Source organism: Megascapheus bottae, chromosome 6 (assembly GCF_031878675.1).
Source record: "Megascapheus bottae isolate mThoBot1 chromosome 6, mThoBot2.hap1, whole genome shotgun sequence".
Taxonomy (NCBI): Eukaryota; Metazoa; Chordata; class Mammalia; order Rodentia; family Geomyidae; genus Megascapheus; species Megascapheus bottae.
This window is the reverse complement of record NC_143514.1, coordinates 40,624,288-40,647,285: the sequence shown is the minus strand read 5'-3', so window position 1 is coordinate 40,647,285 and position 22,998 is coordinate 40,624,288. Positions and strand designations below refer to the sequence as shown.

Genomic DNA, 22,998 nt, shown 5'->3' with positions numbered 1-22,998 from the left:
TAGTACCAATGAATTGAACCTGGGTCTTGGTGCATGCTAGGCAAGCACTTTAACCCCTAGGCCAAACTCCTGGCCCTAAAATTGCTATCTTTTACAGCACATCTTTCCTGCTGCAAAGAACTAATAACTACAGTTTACAGCCACATTCACAGCGGTCCCTTAGTATTCATCAGAGATTGGCTCCAGGACTTCCACCTAAACCCCGATCTGTGGCTGCTCAAGTCTCTTGCAGAAAATGGTGAAGTACTGGCATGGAGCTTATCCACACCCTTGCCTGTATTTACTTATACTCCTTAACACAGAACAAAGAGTTATGTTGTATCAAGAATAATGAGAAGAAAAAAATTGCAATATTGGTACAACTCAAAATGTATATTTTTATTACCTTTAAGTAGTTGTACAAAGTAGTTGCCAGTCAACAAAGCAATTGATGAGTATAATACATCTTGAGCAGTATAACCTCTTTCAACATTTTTCTAATCCCTTCCAACCCCATCTCTTTCCTCAGTTTTCTCAATTATGTACTCTATGCAATGAATTTTATGATTGCATTCTCCCTCTTTTCCACTCTTCATTCACCTATCATCTTCCACTTAACCCCACACTCCCTTTCAAGTACCCATTTTCAGGTGTTTATTTTGTTGGACTGTGAGTGAACATTTCTAAGGAGTTATACCATCAGTTAAACGTAAATTTGTTCAGGTACTCTGGAAAGTAGTATGGAAGTTCCTCAAAAACAAACAAGCAAACAAACAAACTAAACATAGATCTACCCTATAGCCCATCAATTCCACTCTTGGGAATTTATCCAAAAGACTGCAGACTAAGATTCAGTAAGGACATTGGTACAATTATGTTCATAGCAGCACTATTTCCTGTAGCCAAGGTATACCTTGACTATATGTGCCTCAATGGATGAATGGATATATACAATGGAAGTGTACTCGTCCATTAGAAAAAAGGATATTGCATCATTTTCAAAGAAATGGGAGGACTTTGCACAAGTTTAAAAAATAATCCCCCCCTTTTTAAAAAAAAATTTGGCTGTACTAGAGTTTCAACCCAGGATTTCACTCCTTTTTTTTTTGGCCAGTCCTGGAGCTTAAACTCAGGGCCTAAGCACTGTCCTTGGGCTTTTGTAAGGCTAACACTTGAACCATAATACCATTTCTAGTTTTTTCTGTGGATGTGGTACCGAGGACTCAAACCCAGAGCTATGTGTGTGCTAGATGAGCACTGTACCACTACGCCATGCTCCCAGCTCTCCCAGGACCCCACGCCTGCTAGGTAGGCTCTCTAGTATGTAAATCATACCTCTGGTCTTTTTCTGCTTGGCTAATTTTCAGGAAAAGTTTTCAGTTTTTGCCCAGGGCTGACCTCAGTCTGAGATCCTCTTACCTCTAGTGTTCTGTGTAGCTGGGATCACAGGCATGCATAAAGGTGTCTACTTTATTTTGTTGAGATGGAATCTTGCTAATATTTTGTTCAAACTGACCTGAAACTGCCCTTTTCCTGCTTTGTACCTCCTGACTAAGTAGGCTCACAGATGTGAGCTACTGCAGTAGATTTAAGAAAGTGCTTTCAATTTGTATTTGCTTGAATCCTGGATGTTGAATCTGTCACTACAGTCATCATCTGAGAGGAAAAGGGAGTGATTCCCAGCCTGTTGCCTCATTCTCATTCTTATTTGAAAGCCTTCAGAAAACAGCTTGACTGGCTTTTCTGGAATCACACTTCTAAGCTACTTTCCAGGCACAGGTGGGGAGTGGGGAGTAATGTGGGAAGTGGCAGATAGTGTGACAGCTTCAGCTTGGACTACATGCTGTGTAATGTAGCCTCTGCTTCCATCTTGAATGTTAAAACTGGCAGCCCATCTAGAGCCATGTGTTTGGAGTCAGGAAAAACCTAGTTCTTCAGCCAATAAGAAGTAGTTTAATCAGAGGAAAAGATGAATGGGAGAGGGTCAGTTAACCGTTTGCACGGAATTAACTAGCTTCTGTAACTATATTAGTAAAAGTTCCTTTGTGTAATGTTATGGTCAAAGCCAGAGACTAACAAAATCAACAAGAGACTTTTATGACCTATTAATTCAAAACAAGGGTCTCTGGAAAAAAAAATAATAGCCCCCTACTGGATTTGCACTATGAATCTGTGACACAACTTAACTCTGAGTTGGTTTATTGGTCAGTGAGTGGCCTGGTGGGTTTTGCTCTCGGATCCCATTATGTTCCTGCAGAGAATGAAGTGTTTTGTGCTATGTGAAAATTGGTTTGTAGTATGTGTTTACAGATTATCGGGAGTTTCAGAAGCACTGGCTAGTTTCCTTTCAGATCCATAGGGACTTAAAGTTTGAAAGACATTTCTGTGAAAATCACATTTAGCTTCAGCATTCAGAAATTATTTTATTCTAATAATTATCCATAGCTGCCTTTTCAGTCATCACTTGGGAATAACCCTTGAATATTGGTTCTTGGAACATTATTTCTCATTATACTCTTCAGAGTATAAGAAAATGATAGATTGGATTATATGTAAAGTGAAGAGAATTATGTAATTTTGCTTATACCTTGGTGTCTAGTTTTGATAAATAAGGAAAGTAATTAATAAACATAAGGATATAGAAAGAAGTACTACAAAAATTTAAAGAAAATTCATATTTTAGTTCTGGGACTAATTTTAACCTAGAGCTTAACTAATCTTTATTTTTGGTACAAAACTGTAAATAAACAATCCAGTTAACCTGCCTTTTATTTCTTGAAACATCTTTTTTTCTTTCTTTCTTTCTTTCTTTCTTTCTTTCTTTCTTTCTTTCTTTCTTCTTTTCTTGATTAGAGAAAAAAACAGAAATTTATTTTTTCACAGTTCTGGAGTCTGGAACTTGGGATGGAGTTTTTGATTCGGAGGGATGGTTGTATCTCAGGCTGTTCTCCTTAACTGCCCAAATATCCTACTCTATCCTCTAGAGTGTTCTATGATACTCTAGAGAAAATTTTGCCCCATTTGCAAGTGTTCAACCCTTTAGTCAGGGACACATGTGAGTCTGCTTGTCAGTCACTGGAAGGTGTGCTGGGCTGATAACATGATGCCCATCATACACTTCCTTTGTTTAGACAACTGGGTCTTAAAAACTATTTCTCTGGGGCCAGGAGAATGGCCTAGTGGTAGAGTGCTTGCCTAGCATGCACAAATCCTTGGGTTCTACTTCTTAGTAATGCATACACAGAAAAAAAATCCAGAAGTGGTACTGTGGCTCAAGTGGTAGAGTGCTAGTCTTGAGAAAGCTCAGTAACTATGCTCAGGCTCTGAGTTCAAGCCTCAGGACTGGCAAAGAATAAAAATTTTAGTGGTCCTCTTGAAACATCTTCTGATAACAGTAAAAAATAATGGTCTGTGGTGGGTTGGTTTCACAATCATTCAAGACAATACCATTCTGATATACCATGCTGGCAGCATTCTGGATGTTGAGGAAAGACATCAGCAGATTAGGGGCCTAAGTGAGTTATGAGTTGGGGCCTTTGGATGGAAATAGCACCCTGGCCTTTAGTTTTTGAGTTGCTCTAACTCCCACTACTAGTCTTTTAAGACACATACTCACACTCAGATATTTTCAAAAAACTTTTTTTTTCTACCTGCATTTAAAGTAACATATAATTCTGAAGATAATTTGGGAAAGTAAAAATCAAGAGCATAGTAAAATCATGCATTATTCTATAGCTTAAAGGCACTGTTTGTATGTTGGTATATTTTCTTTGGCACACACATACATATACACACACATACCACTAACATACAAATCACTATAAAACTTATACTATGCAAAAAAGAACATCTCTTTGGTATGTGAATTTGAAATTATACTGTAGGTATGTAACATTGTGAACTATTCTTGAAACAAATCACTTTTTATTCTTTTAAATTAAACAGAAAGAAAACAATAAGATTTGCCTTTTATATTTCAGTCCAATGCCTATTAATTGAGCAACTTGTCTACTCAAGACACTGTCTTATATAAAGACAGCTAGATAAAAAAAATAAACTCTGTACTAGGGCACATAGATATTCAAAAAACCATTACATGGGTCAAATAATATTATATGGTAAAAGGAAAATGTGTATTTCTAAGTGACCATAGATAGCATAGTTCCAATTTCAGAAAATATGATCTGTAGTTTTGTACAGATACTTTTAAACAAAGGCATGAAATGATCTGGGCTGTATTTTAACAATATGATAAAAGATCTAATATTCCTAAAAGGAATGACATGACCATTTGTGTGTAAGAAAATATTCATATAATTGTTTTCTAAACATCTCATTTTTAAAAAATGCCAGTTATAATTCATTATGTTTTGCACTCTAAGAATATATTAGAACTTATTAGAGGACAATAAGGATTTCTTGAAGTGTTTTCATAATTAATGTCTTGTCATTAGTATTTATCTTCCACAATTTTATGGTTTGACCACAAAATATTCATTTGTTTTTGCACACTTTTTTCTCTTTGTTCTTCATTCATTCACTCAAAATGCATTTATGGACCAACAATATGAGTAGAGTACATCTTACAGAAACTATGTGAACTGCATAAAATTGGCTAAAATTCTGGGTCCGGAGGCAACATTTTAATAGACTTTGTGAAGTCAGCAATTTAAAGAAAAAATTGCTAACACTTAAGGTAGCCATAGTTGGCTCACTGATATCAATTATCCTGTCTATAAAATATGTTAACATCCACATTTTCCCTATTTATTTTTCAATTTCCTTTGTAAAAATTTAAACTGCTATAGTATTTCTTGCTTAGTAGCTATTTTATCTTACCTTGTGAAAAATGAAATGTGTTTTAGGGGTACTATCTGTGTTTAATATGGAAAAATTGGTCTTAAGTTTTTATTAACTCAGTGTTAACTTTATCTGCTTTGAACTTTCCCTTGTTAAATGTATTTCTGGTGCAGGCAGAGGGATTAGCTAGTATTTATTCAAGTAAGTGAGCCTGTTGATTATCTGCTAATGGCATGCTAGATGAACTGGAAAGTTTTTAAGACCTTTTATGTAAAAGGTTTTCCTGTTTTAATGTTTCCTTTAGTCTTAGGATCCACTATTTAACGAAAACAATTATATTGTTTATTCAGCTAATATAATTCAGTACAACTAAATATAGGAAGACATTTGGTTGTATATATAACAGCTTTCTAACTTGCTAATCCATAGTTAGATCTAAGTATTTCTGTATCCTTCCTGAAGCCTCCTCACATTCACTGAGAACACAATCTTACCACTCCACCATACCTTCCCTTCTAAAAAAAATCAGAAACAAGAACACTACAATTAAAAATAAACTCACTAGTATTCTTTAAGACTTTAATAACCATGAATTTTAATGTTTGTGTAATCTATCAGTTTTAGATGATAATCTTCCACCTCTACTGGTTTCTTCCAGACCTCTTTGACATTACTAATAGAATATAGAATGTAAAACTAGTCAAAGTCAAAGAAATGTTACTAAGCCTTGCTATAATTGTATATTCTAATTGTTCCTGAAAGGTCATGGTGTTCCTTACCTAATGGTTGTATACATGGTCATATATGTGTATGTATAATAACAGGCTCCAATCAACTTTCCTGTTTTAGATTTGCCAATTTACCCAGCCATCTTAAAATCACATATCTCTGTATTATCTGTTCCATCCATCCATCCATCCATCCATCCACCCATCCATTCATGTTACCTATTATCTTTACATTGGAGAACAAATGTGGGAAAATAAAAAAAAACCACACCACTTCGGGGTAGAAGAATTGTTTATGCTACAGAAACATGGTGGATTAACTCTACTGTGGATGGTATGTAAATTCGTTACTAAAAAGGATGTCATTTAGACCATACGGTCTTCATGTATGCTCACAAATTTTAATCCCAAGTCATAGATTATTTGATGTATGGATGACCTTAGTCACTACTGTTCCAGTCTAGTATCTATTTCATCCAGCACTTTCCTATAATGTTTCTAAAGAGAATTTAGTTTCTTTTAAAAAATATCAGTTGTGAGGCCAGAAGTTTGGCCTAGTGGTAGAGGGCTTGAGTAGCATGATGAAGACCTGGGTTTGATTCCTTGGTACCACATACATAGAAAATGCCAGAAATGGTGCTGTGCTATATATATGTATGTATATATATATATATCAGTTATTAGGGGATATAGCTCAATGGCAGAGTGTTTGCCTAAAATGCATAAAAATCTTGATTCCATCTCAGCACCACAAAACAAAACAAATCAAAATGATTTAGAGGAGAGCTCTAACAGTGTAACTTCTTAGGAAGACAAAATCGTAGTTCAACAAAACAAATCCTAGGAAATGTGTATGTGAAAAGGTTGGGATGGAGTCAAGGGGAGGGGACTAGATGAATGAAGAGAAGAACTGTGTGTGGAGGAGAATATAGTAAAAAATTCAATATATAATCTCTAAAATTTAATAAAAATAAGGGACTGTGTTGGTTGAGAGAGAAATAAAGTATCATTTTTAAAAAGTAGAAAATTCTGGAGAAGGAAATGAATGTGCTTGTGTCCACATGGTGGGGGCATTACTTATTGGATATGGTATATAAAGCTTTGGAAGATAAAGATGTGGTGATGGGCACCCGAATGCCGTGTGGAATACATTTCTAGTGCCAATGGGCTGGCTGCACAATCTGTGTACAAATGGTGTTTAGAGGGAGCAACCTGATGGAAGAGGACAACAGTGTTTTTTTATTAATGTTGAAATTTTATATGAACAAAAATTTGATATCATATGAAAACCTCATTGACTATCAGACAGCTCATTCTACTTTTTTTTTCAAAATTTAAATTTTATTGTAAAGGTGATGTACAGAGGGTTTACAGTTACATACAGCAAGTAACAAGTACATTTCTTTTTGGACAATATCACCCTCACCCTCATTTTCTCCCACTTTTTCCCCTGCCAGCCCTTGTCCTCCCTCATTCTACTTTGAATGGCTGTGAGAATTAGAAAGTTCCCCTTTAATTTTAGTTGAAATCTGTCTCCGTGATTTTTTTCAACTCACTGATCTCAATTGGGTCCACAGGCACTACACAGAACAGTCTGTCACATCCTTTTCATGACCATTTTCTAGTGTCTAAGGTGAACTATGACTCATTCTTTATTTCCCAAACTATTTTTCTTTAATTAGACTTGATGGGGCTATTAAAAGTCAGTTATATTTCCCTACCTTCAAAGGAGTTTAGTTATTTGGTCATCACTCGTGTGTGTGTGTGTGTGTGTGTGTGTGTGTGTGTGTGTGTGTGTGTTGTTGTTGTTGTTGTTGTTGATCTGTGTCTGAAGCAGTGTACTTTTATTAACCTGGTTTCTGTCCATGAGAGTTTTAGACTCTTTAACTTTCTTTAATTTCAAGCTTGTATGTATTAGAGGAATTCACTCCAGAATTCACTCTCTCTAGATAACCTCACCTGTATTTGGAAGTTCCACTGGATGGCTGTCAGGAATCTATACATCTCCTGATCACTTCAGCCTTTTGTGTGAGTAATATTTGGATTTTTCAACATCTTTTCCAAGGTATTAGGAAAAGACTGACCAGCCAAACTTTCCTTTGTGTATGTTTATTCGTAAGAAAATGTTTTCTTTGCATAAATTAATAGTACCAAGAGGTTTCATTGCTAGCTTGACATAAATACATATATTAATCTTAGACCAAATGTGCTCTGTCTATATTACTTTTTCTAACATGCTAACTTTTAAGTTTTTTCTTTACAGTCTGCTCTCCTGACTATGAATCTCCTAAGTTTTTCATCTGTTGGAATCGGGATGAACTGAGAACTTTAGATATCATTAAGAGCTGGCTCTGTGTGTGTGTGTGTGTGTGTGTGTGTGTGTGTGTGTGTGTGTGTGTTTAGCAATCATTTTCTTATTTATCTCAGTGCTCTTATATTTGCCTACATGTGGTTGAACTACTTTGCTTGGAAATGTTTTCAGCTGTGTGTTCAGTCTCATTGTTTATAAGTTCTCCTGACCACACAACTGCAGGGCATGATTCTGCTAAGGAAACTGGTCACTATATAGCAAGTATTACCCTTCTTCAAGTAACAGTTCTCATTTCCTTCTGAGTCTTTACCAGCAACCATTTGTCCACATACTATTGGTGGAAATACCGTTAGATTGTTCATGATGTTTAATGCATCCTCTAGGGCAGTATGTTTTCTCTGTGATGCTTCTTGTTTCCTTAGGAAGCAGAGCTGCATACATCACCATTTCCTCTGAGAGTCTGTTTAAAATAAAGAGGGCTTCTCTCCTGGGCTTTCAGTTTCTGCCCTCTGCTCAATTCCAAGGACATTTCCACACATTTTTGCTGTGCCAGTGCCCCACTTTCAGGCATCAAGGGCTGCAGAGGTGTAACTAGAAAAGCAGAACTGATGGGAACTACACAGCGGGAGGTTTATTGCAAGGAATGAATTTTTGTGATCCTGGTCCTTTACTACTCCAAAACTGAGAGACAGACTGATAGGATAGGCAATCTGCAACTCTCAGGCAGGGGCTGATACTTCTCAGTCATGAGATAAAACATCTATAAACAGGCAGAAATACCTCTCCACCTTTCTCTTCTTACGTCTTTGAAGACATGGCTCCTTCCAGGTGTAAAGCCAGACAGAACCAGGGCAATCCTAACTGTCTAATACAATCTCTATACAGTCAATGGATTATGGGCTTGAATAATACATCCTTTCTGATAATCTCTTGGGTTGGGTATCTGTGTTCTTTTGGCCTACATCATCCCTGGTAATAGTCCCCATATTTTTATTTAAAGGAGGACTCCCTGCTTCAGTAATTTTTGTTAAAGTAAGACCAACCCTCCTCCCATTGCCTATTTTACATTAATACGCAGGGGATTCATTCCTGGACTCTCACAATATTCTAACTCATTGACTGTACAGTGAGCTCATGGATAGATGCTTTATGAGTCACGTAAGTCAGTGAACATGACTCAGCTTGGTGATCACAGTTGAATTGGTTGATTGCTCAGGACTGCAAAGGTAGAAAGATAAGAGCAATCAGAGGAAACAAGGTTTATCAAGAGAGAAGAAGGTCCTTGAAATCATAAAGGATTTTAAGTTGTGATGCATCAATATTACCAACTTCATAACTGGACAATATTTATGTTTTTGAAACTAACAGCCAAAATACTTGTATGAAATATTTCATCCTCCCTAGGTAACTGTAAGCTCAGTAGCGATTGATTGCTCCCAGTGGGATATGTATCAGTGCAAATAGGCAGTTGATTGATTTTTTTTCAAAAGAAAAGTGAGGTGGACTCATTAATTTCTTTTTCTAATTCAAAGGTTTCTTTTAGGGATTTTATTTCCTTCACTCAAAAACATGAATGAGTCAGAGCCTTAATATGTTTTGCACTGATAAATTCTATCTTATTATAAACATGTTTTTCAATGTGGTAATAAGTGTGTGGCAGATTGGTAGTGATTTTATTTTACTCATTTATCCATTCACAACTCTATCAGGTCTGAGATGAGCTTCAGGCATTATGCCAGAGAGTATGAAATTCAAAACCACTGTTACCTCCAATATAAATTCTACAAGGAGATCTCGACTCAGAGCTTGGTTCAGGGCAGATACTCAATATTAACTACAACATCAGAAAAAAATCTATGTAGGATGCATTTATATAATAATAGCAACATGTAATGGCTCATGCTTGACTTTTTCATATATTTTTAAATTGTAATTAATAGAAGGGTTACATTATATTCACCAGATAGAAGGTGCATTACTTCACATACATTGATACCCTTTCTCATGTCTTGGTCCCCATTTCCCTCCCCCCATCCTCACCGCTCATCTTGTTTTCCCCCCTTCCCTATCCAATTTCAAATAACAAAATACACATATATCCAATATATCAGATAACAAAGTGAAATACTGCAACAATATGAGATAACCAAAGGACAGTGAAAGAGATGAGAGATAACATAGTACATTAAGGACAACAATCATTCGTTTTATGGCTTTTGTTTTTATATCCTAGAGGTCCTTTCATTTAGTCACACTGTGTGGCCTTATGTATCAAGATTTTGCTCTATTGTAAACCTTTGCCAGGAGAGCCCAAGGTTTCTACTGATGATGACAACTGAGGGAAACCATTGAGCCTATGTTCTTTGAGTCTGGCTTACTTCACTTAATAGGATTTTTTCTAAGTTTTTCCATTTTCTTACAAATGGGGCAGAGTCATTCTTTCTGACAGCAGCATAGAATTCCATTGTGTATAAATACCACATCTTCTTGATCCACTCATCAACTGAGGGACATCTGGGTTGGTTCCATATCTTCTTTATGGTAAATAAATGCTGCAATGAACATCATTGCACTAGTGGATTTAGTATGCCCTTATTTCTGGATGGTTGGGTAAATGTCAAGTAGTGGAATTTCTGGGTCATAGGGGAGCTCTATATTTAGTCTTTTGAGGAACTGCCATACTGCTTTCTATAGTGGTTGAACGAGTTTGCACTCCCACCAACAGTGTAGTAGTGATCCCTCCTGGCCACATCCCCTCCAGCATCTGTTGTTATTAGATTTCTTGATCCTGGCCATTCTAACTGGAGTGAAGTGGAATCTTAGAGTTGTTTTGATTTGCATTTCTTTTATGACCAGAGATGTCGAGCATTTCTTCATGTGTCTATAGGCCATTTTTGTTTCTTCTTCGGAGAAGACTTTCTTTAAGTCTTTGGCCCATCTTTTAATGGGATAGTTGTTACTTTGGAGATTAGTTTTGGAGTGATTCAATTTTTTGAGCTGTTGATGTATTTTAGATATGAGGCCTTTGTCCATTGTATGGTTAGTGAAAATTTTCTCCCATTCTGTAGGCTTCCTATTTAATTTACTAGGTATGTCCTTTGCCCTACAGAAGCTCTGCAGTTTAATTCATGCTTGACTTTTAAATATTACCTGTGACTCAAACATGAATTGAGGGCTTGAACCTTTGTATTTCTTTAATCTTGTTTACTTTTAGTTGTTTACAATGAATGAAATGATTAGTTACACTTGGAGTTGATATAATTTCAATGACTAATATTGGAATGAAACCACAGGGGTCAGTGAGTTTGGTCCCTATTAATTTGGTCCCAGCAGTTATATCGCGCTAAAATGTCTGTCACATCTCTGAATTTGAACTTGACCTGATTTTTAAAAAAGGGCTTTTTAGATGTAATTAAGTTAGGGATCTCAAGATCATCCTGAGTTATGGGATATTCTCTAAATCCAATGACAAATGTCCTTGTATTAAAGGCAGGAAAGTAACACAGACACAGAGAAGGTACATGGGATAGAGGCAGAAATTAGAGTTATGTGGCTACAAGCCAAAGAAGGGAACTATGGAAGAAGCAAGAAGTAATTTCCCTGAGCTGATGGTTGGAATCTGGATCTGCGTGTTCCTAGCAAACAAATATGCTAATTCACACAGATAATTTGTTAAGGATTCTTTTTTGTGTCCCCCCCCATAATCATTCAGAGACGCCAGTTATTGTTTCATAATACTTTAGAGAAACTGAATTAGTGTTTCTACTTCAGTTCTTGCTTCTATTTGTCTGGTTTCTGATGTTGATGAAAACCCTAAGGTTAGCATTTCTGGGTTATGTTTTGCTTAACCTAGAAAGCTGTATAGTCAAACATGATGTTTCTGATTGGGTCAACAAATAGTTGGAGGTCCACATGCTTTTTAAAAAAGGTAGCACTGGTCCTCAGAGGCTATTTCTATGAGGGGAAAGTCCCATTAAGAATTCCAGAAGTGGGAAGCTTCCTTCTGGAATGCAGGGTTAAGCTTCCTTCTGTAATTGGGGGGAGTGGGAGAGGGAAGGAGGGCTAAGGAGTCAAAGACCTTGGTTCTGGCCCTACCTAGCTCTGAGCTACTTCTCCATGTCTCTGATGCTTCTTCCAATGAAAATGATGGTTCAATTTGGGTCTCAGAGGGCTTGAATTACAGCCATCCACTCAATCTAGGGAATGTCTAGTCTTCTCTATCCCCCCTCTCATAACCTTGTTTTCTTTCAGATTACCAGGCACGATTTGGAATTTTCTGCATGTTTACTTATCCGCTTGTCCTCCTACCCTCAACTCCCAAGTTAAAACAACACAATATAACTGTGCTTCACATATTGTCTGCCAGAATATATCCAGAATAAAAAAAATACATCAAATCAAGACAAATAAATAAATGGAACATTTTGAGCAGAGAACAAGAAAATACCTTTGTACTTTGAGCATGGAGTCAGACTGTACAAGGACAGATTTTATTTTGTACTGTCTACGTCAAATGTCATTGAATTTCAGGATGGAAAGAGAAATAAATGGACATTAGCTCACCCCCACAACCCCCTACTAGACGAATGAATACGTTCTCCGGCCTTCCTAACAAGCATAAGCCAGACACTAGTTACTTCACTACTTTTTTTTTCTCCTCCCCTTCCAATTGTTTCCATCTTTCCTGAAGCAGTGGACACACCTGCTGGAGTGAAGGCCTGGCAGTCTAGCGGTGGGAGGGACAGAGGATCCCCAGTGCCAAGCTGAGAGTTATGGGCTCCGGGTGGCAGTGCCCAGCTGCCTGCTAGAGGGTCTGGTGACAGTTCCAGGATCTTGTCTTTCTGCTGCAGGGGTCCTGCGTTCCCTCAGTGCTTCTGGGCCACTCCTCCCTGGGGAGGCGGGGCAGGGACCCCCCCGCCCCGGGTCGCTCCAGTCACGCAGGCAGCCCTCCTACCCCACTCGCCACCGGAACGATCACTTTGGGCGCACACAGGGCGCCACCCACCCAGCTGGGCTTCCCCTCGGCCCCTCCTCCGCCCGCCGCCGCCGCCAGCCCTCCAGACTTTCCCCCGCACCTCCAGTCGGGAGTTTGGCGCTGCCCCATCCCAGCGGAGCCACGCAGGTACCGCAGCCCAGGCGCCACCGCCATCTCTGCTTGTGTTCAGGTCGGACCCGGGATCCAGGTGGGACCCCGCTTCCCTGTCCTCCATCCCTCCCTGCCCCTTCCTGCGCGGCGCCACGCCAGAGCCGCACGTTGGGACGCGTGCTGGAGGGCACAGGAGGATTTGGGGGGGGGTCCGCTTTCCAGGCCCTCCCCCCCAAAGATCAACACCCCGTAAGCCTGTGTGGGTCCCGTGGGATTCAGGGAGACTCCTCGCTTCCCCAGGGGCGACGAGGATGCAGCAAATACCTACTATAGTTCTACAAATGGGGGTGCACTTGGGGGGGGCAAGGGTGAGCCACCCCCTTAACTTTTTTTTTTTTTCCCTAGGCCTTCCTTCTACTTCGGAAACTGAAGAGACAATAAGGTAAATCAGGAAGCCCGGGGGCCAGAGGATGGGTTTGGGTGATATTTGTGTTGTGGGGTGGCTGAGCTGACAGCTTCCATTTCCCACAACACACATCCCCCCCCCCCCACCCAACAAACATGCAAAACAAAAAACCCCAGCCCCTCCTTCGCCCCCAGCCAACCGGGAGCTGAAGTCTAAGCCCAACCCCGCATTTACTTAAAGGAGTGCTTACTGGGGTGGGGGAGAAAGACCCCACTGAGGACTCTTTTTGGGCTCTCTAAAGAACTGGTTGTTGCAGGTACTATTTCGAGAACTTGGTTGTTCTTTTTATTATTATTATTATTATTTCTTGTATGCCTGAGGGAGTTCTTTGTCCTAAGAGTTTGCCTGAAGTGTCCACAGTATTTAAGTATATTGAAACAAATGATTTTTTCCCCCCAGTGCTTTGTACTTGCAATCAGGAAATCTGAGTTTGGTAGGACCTCTCATTGACTAGCATGTTGTGCTTTAGCTGGCTTTTATTTCTTCATTTTTCAAAAACTAGACATTTGGGCTAAGAGAATTACTGAGGATTGTTTAATAGTATCTCTTTTAGGAGTATTTAAGGTATTTCCCAGATTTTTTTTTTAAAGGGAAAGTGCTTTAATTCTTACACTTGATACACATATTGTTAATGACATGAAATTCCAGGATCTGTATTGGGTTATATTCTAGGTATTTATTCTGTGTTCTTTCAGAATTTTTCCAGCTTAAAGTTATAGAGAAAACACGTGTGTAAGAAACCCAGAATCATGTGACTATGTGAAGATAAATGTTGCCTCATACTAGCCTGAAGAATTGTGTTTACTTGAAAGCAATATTTGCAGTGATGTCCAACAAATGTGGCATAGCTTTTGTTCTGTTTTGAAGAAAATCAAAAATTGCACCTTTCAATTACTACTCTTGAATATTGTCTGTTACTTTTTAGCATAAAGTTGTGTGCAGAATATTAAAAAGTGGTTGCAGATCACTTCAGAGCCTCTCTGAAATTAAGCTCAGGACTACCGATGCCAGTAATACAGTTAGTTGTCTTGGAATGAATCCCAGAAAATAGCAGAGGTTAATTAAACAGATACGCCAGAAATTAGGAATTGACATACATAAATACAAGTTATACCCACAATGTGTACTATAAAATGTTAGTGTAACTTCTGCTTCCTTTTTGAGAAAAACAAAAACACAAACCTTTGGCTGTTTGAAGAGAGAATGATAGACTAGTTTCTGACTCTATCTGTGATGATGATCGTGCTTTCAAAATTATTTGAGAATTATCCATTGATAGTTAAGATAGGCATAGAAGTACTTCCAGCTCTTTCCGTTGGCTTTGGCATAACATTTTAAGAATTTGTCCCACACATGTGATTTGTGTGCAATGTAGGAGAGTAGCATTGATTTGAATTACTCCTAAGAGCATGCTTTAACTTATTTTTGATGTCTTTTCATCTTTGGACTGGGATGTATTAACTTATTTTTGATGTCTTTTCATCTTTGGACTGGGATGTATTTGTGAAATGCAGTAGCTTTGGGAGGTCATGGAAGTAAGATTTAAAGACATCCAGAAAAAAAAATAAAAAGAATTCTTTTGGCAGATATTGTACTACATTCTTGATTCTGCAAGCCAAGCACTCAGACTCCTAACTCATACTCGTAACCCCTGTGGAGTTAGAAATGAAGGAAAAGACTTAAGGTTGGTTCCAACTCTTAAGATTTTCTGTGATTTACAAATTCCAATTTTAATTAAGGTAGAGAGGCACAAATATTCAGCTACTGGTCAGATTTTGCATGCGTTGGAGTTTGTATTCCAATCTGATCCACTTTTTGTTTGGCATATTTCTCTCATGTACTTCTTATCATTTGGTAGTAACATGTGTTTTTATGTGCATGATCATATTACTCTGAAAAATTTTAACCCTTTGAGCTATAGCATATCTGAAGCACTTAAATATGTTGGTTGACAATGTAACAAGTATTTTATTATTATTATTGTTATACAAAGAGGTTATGAGTCCATACATCAGGTTGTGACTACTTCTTTATCAATGCCACACCTTCCCTCCCTACTTTGTCCCCCTCCATCCTTATCCTCAAGGTATCTAATTGGATTTTTTACATGATACACAATGAATATATTGACTTCCTTTGCTCACTCTTCTCCCTCCTTTCATGCACCCTCCCTTTCACCTTCCTCCTAAAACACCTTGCCACTTTGGGCATTAAGCAAGTCATTTTAACAGGTAGTTATAAGGCAAATATTCCGATACTTATTAATTCAGGAAAAGAACTCTGCCAAAAATCATTTCTCCCAGAAACTTTTTGCTTGTTCCTTTCTTATCATAATGTAGTTTCATCTTTATTTTAAAAGGAAAATGATAAAAATTGCATAAGGAGTATTGTAGATTCTCCTTTTAGATTCTTGTGCTTACCAATTGGTTGATCAGTTTAAGCCATTTCTTCTCTTCCCTTTAAAACAAAATACTATGAATTATGAAACCATTGTTTAAACCTATTCCTAGCCAACTTTAGCTCTCAATGCTTTATCAAACTGACCTCAAGGTTTACGACTGGCAAGGTCGCCAGTGACATCACCTTTACTAATCCAATAACTGGATGTCAGTGTTTGTCTTCTTTTGCCTGTCTCATTGCCTTTCTGAGCTTGGCTTATTTCACTGAACGTGATGATCTCTAGTTCCATTTATTTTCCTGAAAATGACATATTTTTATTATTTATAGCTGACTCCTAGAGAGCATGAGGCTGCAGTTGCAATCCCATGACTTCCAAAAATTTAAATTAATAAAAAAAATCCCACATGTATTCATGTACCACATTTTATCATTTCATTGGTTGTTTATTACTTAGGGTTTTACCTTCTTCTTTAGGTATATTTCTATGTGCTTTATGAATTATTATTCTTATTTTTTAGCTGTATTGTGTTTTGAATTCAGGGCCCTGTGCATCCAAGGAAAGCATTCTACCATGTTTTAGTTTGTTTTTCTAGATACTTTTGCTTTTATTCAAGGTTGGCCTTAAATTATGATCATTCTATCTCCTGAGTAGCTGGGACTATTGAGGTGGCTGACCACACCTGGCTTGTTTTTGAGATAGCGTTTTATGAAATTTTTGCCTGGGTTGGCCTTGAACTGTGATTCTCCTACCGTTGCCCCTTGAATAGCTGAACTGAAGATAAGCACTACTATGCCTCATCTTCTCACAGGTATTTTATTATTTTGAGGCTACTGTAAGTGAAGTTGTTTTCTTATGTTCTTTCTTAGTCTATTCATTGTTAGTATGTAGAATAGCCTTATTTTTCATTTTATTTTTTTATTATTGAGGTAATGTATAGAGGGGTTACAGTTACATTCTCCAGATAGTAGGTGCATTACTTCTCACATATTGATACCCCTTCTCATGTTAGAAAAGTCATTTTATATGCTGATTTTTTTTGTCCTTTCTCTCTACTGAAACTGTTCTTTCTCCTGGCTCTTCATAATGTAGAACAGCTAGCTCCAGACTGTGTCATGGATGACGTCTCTTCCTCATATACTCTAGGTAGTTGATTCTTCATTTTACTACTTCATTACTCTTGGCTTTGTCTATCAAGAATTTGTTTAAATCTCTCTTTTGCTAGTAGTTCTGTTTTTGTTCTATTTTTTGTGGGGGGTTGATATGATTTAATGTTGAAGTTATCCTATGAGGAAGAGGAAATCGGATTTGTCCCCCTTGCTATCTTAAGTGTGCTGTTCCTTAGTACTGTCTTCATATTTGTAATAAAAGACTTTGTAAAAATACCAAAAGATAATGTTATTTCCTATAGTTGAAAGTTCTTAATTATGATTCTTCAGTTACTTTTATGTGATTTAGATTGAGTATTCAGTAAATATTAAAGTTATTTATGTAAAGCCTTTAGGTCACTGGATGAAATGACTATTTAACTTGGTTGACTTTATGACACCAAGGTCTGTGAGTCATAACATCCTTCTTCATTGTTTTAGGAATTACGTTGTCACAAGATCACATCGCACTATTAAAATCATGTTGAGATTAAAAGTGCTTAAAATTATGTTTCCAAAGTTACAAATACTCAGGGTGACAGATGAGGATTTTGTTTTTAATTTTCGAAGTAATTTAACTCTTTGCTTATTGATGGGGAAAATATGACAAATTTCTATTGTAAGTGAATGAATAAAACTAAACTTTTAGAAGGCACTAGTGGCTCACAGCTATAATCTTAGCTATTGAGGAGGCTGAAATCTGTGGATTGCCATTCAATGCCAGAATAAGCAAGAAAGCCCATGAGACACTTATTTCCAATTAAGTCTCCAAAATCCGTAAGTGGAGCTGTGGTGAGCACTAGCCTTGAACAAAATGTCTCAGTGACGGTGCCCACACCCTGAGTTCAAGCCCTAGGACTGGTATAAAAACAAGTATTTAAAATTTAAGTTAAGAATTATATTAGCACCACACTTTTATTTTGTTAAAGGGTTGACATTTGAATTTATATTTAAATAACATGCATAAATTTAATTTGTCTTTAAATTGCTAAATTGCTATTTTTAAGTAAAAGATTCCCTAACAGCAAGAGAATGCAAAAAAGTAGTAGTGTCAGATAGGGCTCCTGGAGTTTTTTTTTTCTTTTTTATCAAAGTGATGGAATTATGAGAACTGATGGAATGATGAATTTTTGTACAGGTTCAGAATTTTTTTAAACTGTCAGAGTAAGCTGTGGATGATATTTTCCCTGCATAAACACTATCCAGGAACTGAGATTCTTCAATTTTATATTTAAGTAGATTTGAGAAATACAATTGACACAAATGATCATCAATGATGGAAATGAGACAATCTGACCTCTTCTCAAAATCTGTACTATGATCATTCAGTGGAATGTGGATTTTGAATTTTCTTTTGTTTAAAGTTTATAGTAATAACTGGAGTGCCAACATGGCTAAGAATCAACTATATGGAATGCTTCTTGATATTAAGCTAGATTCTAAAAGAACCATCAGTGTGAATATTAGAATTGCTTGTCTGAACTTCAGTTTTAGTGTGATATCATCAGCCCACATTGGAAGATATTACAAGTCATAATTTGCTATCCATTGTTATCATCCATCCATTCATTCACATTCATGTGATTTGATTTATTCAGTGAGAAGGTCACATGACTGCTGTATTAAGGGCAGACTAAATTGGAGAACAAGAGCAGAAATGCAGAGAATAAATAAGAGCCTATTTTTGATAGTCCAAAGAAGAGATGATGGTAGAATAAGATATTCATAATAGTAGAGAGATGATAAATGATTGAATTTTTATGTCCCATGAAGCTCTGATACTGTACCCATACCTTATGAAATCAGTTTTCTGCACATTTATATGATTCTGAGAAAATTATGATACATGTTTATGAAGCATGTTCAAATGAATGGATGCTTGATGCTTTAGACTTATTTTTGTGTCAATATTATGAGATTTTCCTTTGCTTGATTTTTTTAAAGATTTTATTAACACTAATTTTTATATCATATTTCAAATGCCATGCTTAAGAGACAAGTATACAAGAAGGGAATCTCTATATGAAATCACTGGCACATAGATATAAGAACATAATTAAAATTAAGCTGAGGGTTTGTATGTCATAGATACATATCAGTCTATATAACATTAGTCTATAGATGATGTATCCCATCATATATATATACATATGTGTATATATATACACATATATGTGCTTGAGCTCAGGGCCTGAGCACTGTCCTTGGACTTTTTCAAGGCTAGAGCTCTACCACTTGAGCCTCAGCACCACTCTGGCTTTTTTTGTATGTATGTGGAACCCGGGCTTTCATGCATGCTAGGTAAGCACTCTACCACTAGGCCAAACTCCTGGCCCCCCATAATTTATTTTTATGTCTGTGTAGTTATATCTCCAAGAGCATATCCATAACCCTGGGTACCTGAATATTGAGTCATTGCTCTTGTACTGTTTGGATCTAATATCCACATATCAAGCAGACCATGTGACTTTTGTTCCTTTGGTCTTATCTCATTCAACATGATTTGCTCTAGTTTCATCCACTTCCCAGAGAATGGCATTATTTTATCTTATCTGTAGGCTATGTAGAATTTCATTGTATATATGTACCACATTTTTTTTTGGATCCATTCATCTGCAGTAGGGCATCTGGGTTATTTCCATCGCTTGGCTATTGTGAATAATGCAGATATGAATATGGTTGTGCAGGTGTCCTTATCATATCCTGGGTTATGATGCTCAGAGTAGATGCCTAGGAGTGGTATGGCTGAGTAGTAGGGATGGTCTAGTTTCAGTTTTTTAAGAAACCTCCAAACTGCCTTCCAGAGTGGCTGATCTAGTTTACATTCCCACCAGCAGTGCAGTAGGGTTCCTCTTTCTCCACAACCCTGCCAGCATTTGTTGTTGTCTGAGTTCAGAATATTGGCCATTTTAATTGGGATAAGATGGTATCTTAGGGTTATTTTTATTTGCATTTCCTTTATGACCGTGGATGATGAGCATTTTTCATATATTTTTATTGTGATTAATAAAAGGGTTACATTATATTCACCAGATAGAAGGTGCATTACTTCACAAACATTGATACCATGTCTCATGTCTTGGTCTCCATTTCCTTCCCGACCCCTGCCCCTCATCTTGTTTTCCTCCCTTCCCTATCCAACTTCAAATAACCAAATACGCATATATACAATAGATCAGATAACAATATGAGATAACAAAGGGACAGCAAAAGAGATGAGAGATAGTACATTAAGGACAACAATCACTCATTTTATGGCTTTTGTTTCTATCCTTTCATTTAGTATCATCCTATATGACCTTATGTATCTAGGTTTTGTTCTATTGTAAATCTCTGCTATGAGAGCCCAAGGTTTTTACTGATTATGATGAATGAGGGAAACCATTGAGCCTAAGTTCCTTTGAGTCTGGCTTACTTCACTTAATATGATTTTTTTCTGTTTTTCCATTTTCTTACAAATGGGGCAATGTCATTCTTTCTGACAGCAGCATAGAATTCCATTGTGTACAAATACCACATCTTGTTGATCCACTCATCTACTGAGGGGCATATGGGTTGGTTCCATATTTTTGCTATGGTAAATAGTGCTGCAATGAACATCGTTGTGCTAGTGGATTTAGTATGTTCTTGTTTCTGGCTGAGTGGGTAAATGCTGGGTCATAGGGGAGCTCTATGTTTAGTCTTTTGAGGTACTGCTATACTGCTTTCCAAAGTGGTTGAACAAGTTTGCACTCCCACCAACAGTGTAGTAGTGATCCATCCTGGCCGAATTCCCTCCAGTATCTGTTGTTATTAGATTTCTTGATCCTGGCCATTCTAACTGGAGTGAGGTGGAATCTTAGAGTTGTTTTGATTTGCATTTCTTTTATGGCCAGAGATGTCAAACATTTCTTCATGTGTCTGTAGGCCATTCTTATTTCTTCATCAGAGAAGACTCTCTTTAAGTCTTTGGCCCATCTTTTAATGGGATGGTTGTTTTGGAGTGATTCAATTTTTTGAGCTGTTGATATATTTTAGGTATGAACCCTTTGTTGTATGGTTAGTGAAGATCTTCTCCCACTCTGTAGGCTTTCTATTTAATTTGCTAGTTATGTCCTTTACCATACAGAAGCTCTGCAGCTTAATGCAGTCCCACTTATCCAAACTTTCTCTGATTTGTTGTGTTTCTTGGTCCTTATTAAGAAAGTTTCGACCTGTGCCAAGGAGACCTAGTGTTTCTCCTGTTCTTTCTTGTAAAGTTCTCAGTGTATTTGCTTTTACCTCTAGGTCTTTGATCCATTTGAAGTTAATCTTGGGATGATGAGCATTTTCTCATATATATATATATATATATATATATCCATTTTAACTTCTTCTTTGGATAAGTCTCTCTTCAGTTCCCTTGACTGTTTAGTGATTGGTTTGTTGGTTTTGGGGGGATTCGTTTTTTGAGTTCCCTGTAGATACTGGATATTAAGCGTTTTGTCTGATGTGTTATTGGTAAATATCTTTTCCCAGTTGGTTGGCTGTCTTTCTACTTTAGTAGCTATCTGCCTTTGTCTGTGGAGAAACTTTTTATTTTTAGGTAGTTCCATTTGTTGAGGCTCTCTCCAGTCTGTTGTGACCCTGGCACTCTGTTCAAGTTTTTGTCTGTGCCTATGAGTTCCAGTGTCTCTCCTATTCTATCATGTAGCAGTTTCAAGTTTTCCAGTCTAACATTAAGGTCTTTGATCCATTTTGAGTTAATGCTTGTGCGTGGTGATAGGCTGGGATCAAATTTTAGTTTTTTGCACATGGCTGCCAAGTTTTCCCAGCACCAATAATTGAAGAGGCTGTGTTTGTTTTACTGTATATATCTGGCTCCTTTGTTAAATATAAGTTGACTATAAGTATGTGGTTTTATTTCTGGATTTTTCTCTTCTGTTCCATTGATCTTCTGGTCTATTTTTTTTGCCAGTGTTTTGTCTATTCTAGGTCTTTTCTTGTTCCATGTGAACCTTTGGATTACACCTTCTATTTCAGCAAAGAATGTCTTTGGTATTTTGATGGGGATTGCATTGAATTTGTATATCAATTTTGACAGTATGGCCATTTTCGCTATATTGGTTCTCCCTACCCATGAGCATGGGATGTCTTTCCATTTCCTGCTGTCCTTTAATTTCTTTTGTTAAACTTTTATAGTTTTCATTAAATAATTCCTTTACATCTTTGATTAAGTTAATTCCTAAATATTTTATTCTTTTGGGAGGTATTTCAAATGGGATCATTTTCTTGATTTCTCATTCTGTTTGCGTACTGTTGGTGCACAGAAAAGCTATTGACTTTTGAAGGTTGATTTTGTACCCTGCTACTTTGCTAAAGTGATTTATTAGTTTTAGGAGTTTGGGAGTAGAGTTTATTGGGTCGTTCAGGTATAGGATCATGTCATCATCTGCTTGATTTTTAAAAATTAGTTAAAAATTTATTTCCCTTTTTCTTTTCTTTTTCTTTTTCTTTTCTTTTTTTTTTTGCCAGTTCTGGGCATGAACTCAGGGCTTATGCATTGTCCTTGGGTTTTCCTCAAGGCTAGAGCTCTACCACTTGTGCTACAGCACCACTTCTGGCTTTTTCTTTGTATGTGGTACTGAGGAATCGAACCCGAGTCTTCTTTGAGGTTATATCTGAGACAGTTTTACATTTGTGATTATTGCTTTGTTGAAAATAATGGAACTTGGCTGCAAGAATCCAAATGATTGGGTTAGTTTATACTTTGCCAAAAACATTAAATAAAGGAATTACTCATCATTAGTTTAATCAAAGCGGTCCATAAGTATGTTGCACCTAAGTCATTAGATTGTTATCATGTTTGTTTTGTTAAAGGTTTGATCCTTGAATTTATATTTACATAACATGCAAACATTTAATTTGTATTTTTAAAGTAAAATATCCTGGTTATGAAACCTGCTCTTGGGTTTCTTTTGGGAGAGTTTTTAAAATTGTATTTTATTGTCAGAGTGATGTATAGAGGGGTTATGGTTATACCCATTAGGTAGTGAGTACATTACTTCTTGAACACTGATATCCCTTCCCAGTTTTATTTTATTGTTGAGTTAATGTATAGAGG

At 37.1% G+C, this 22,998-nt stretch overlaps 1 protein-coding gene across 1 annotated transcript in view; it reads left to right on the top strand.

The window, feature by feature from the left end:
• Positions 1-12,771: 12,771 nt before the first annotated feature.
• Lepr (leptin receptor) overlaps positions 12,772-22,998 on the top strand; it is a 66,048-nt gene continuing 55,821 nt past the window's right edge. Inside the window, exons 1-2 of the mRNA XM_090334676.1 lie at positions 12,772-13,001; positions 13,310-13,346. The gene's annotated coding sequence lies outside the window, so the exon portion shown is untranslated. The remainder of the gene's footprint in view (positions 13,002-13,309; positions 13,347-22,998) is intronic.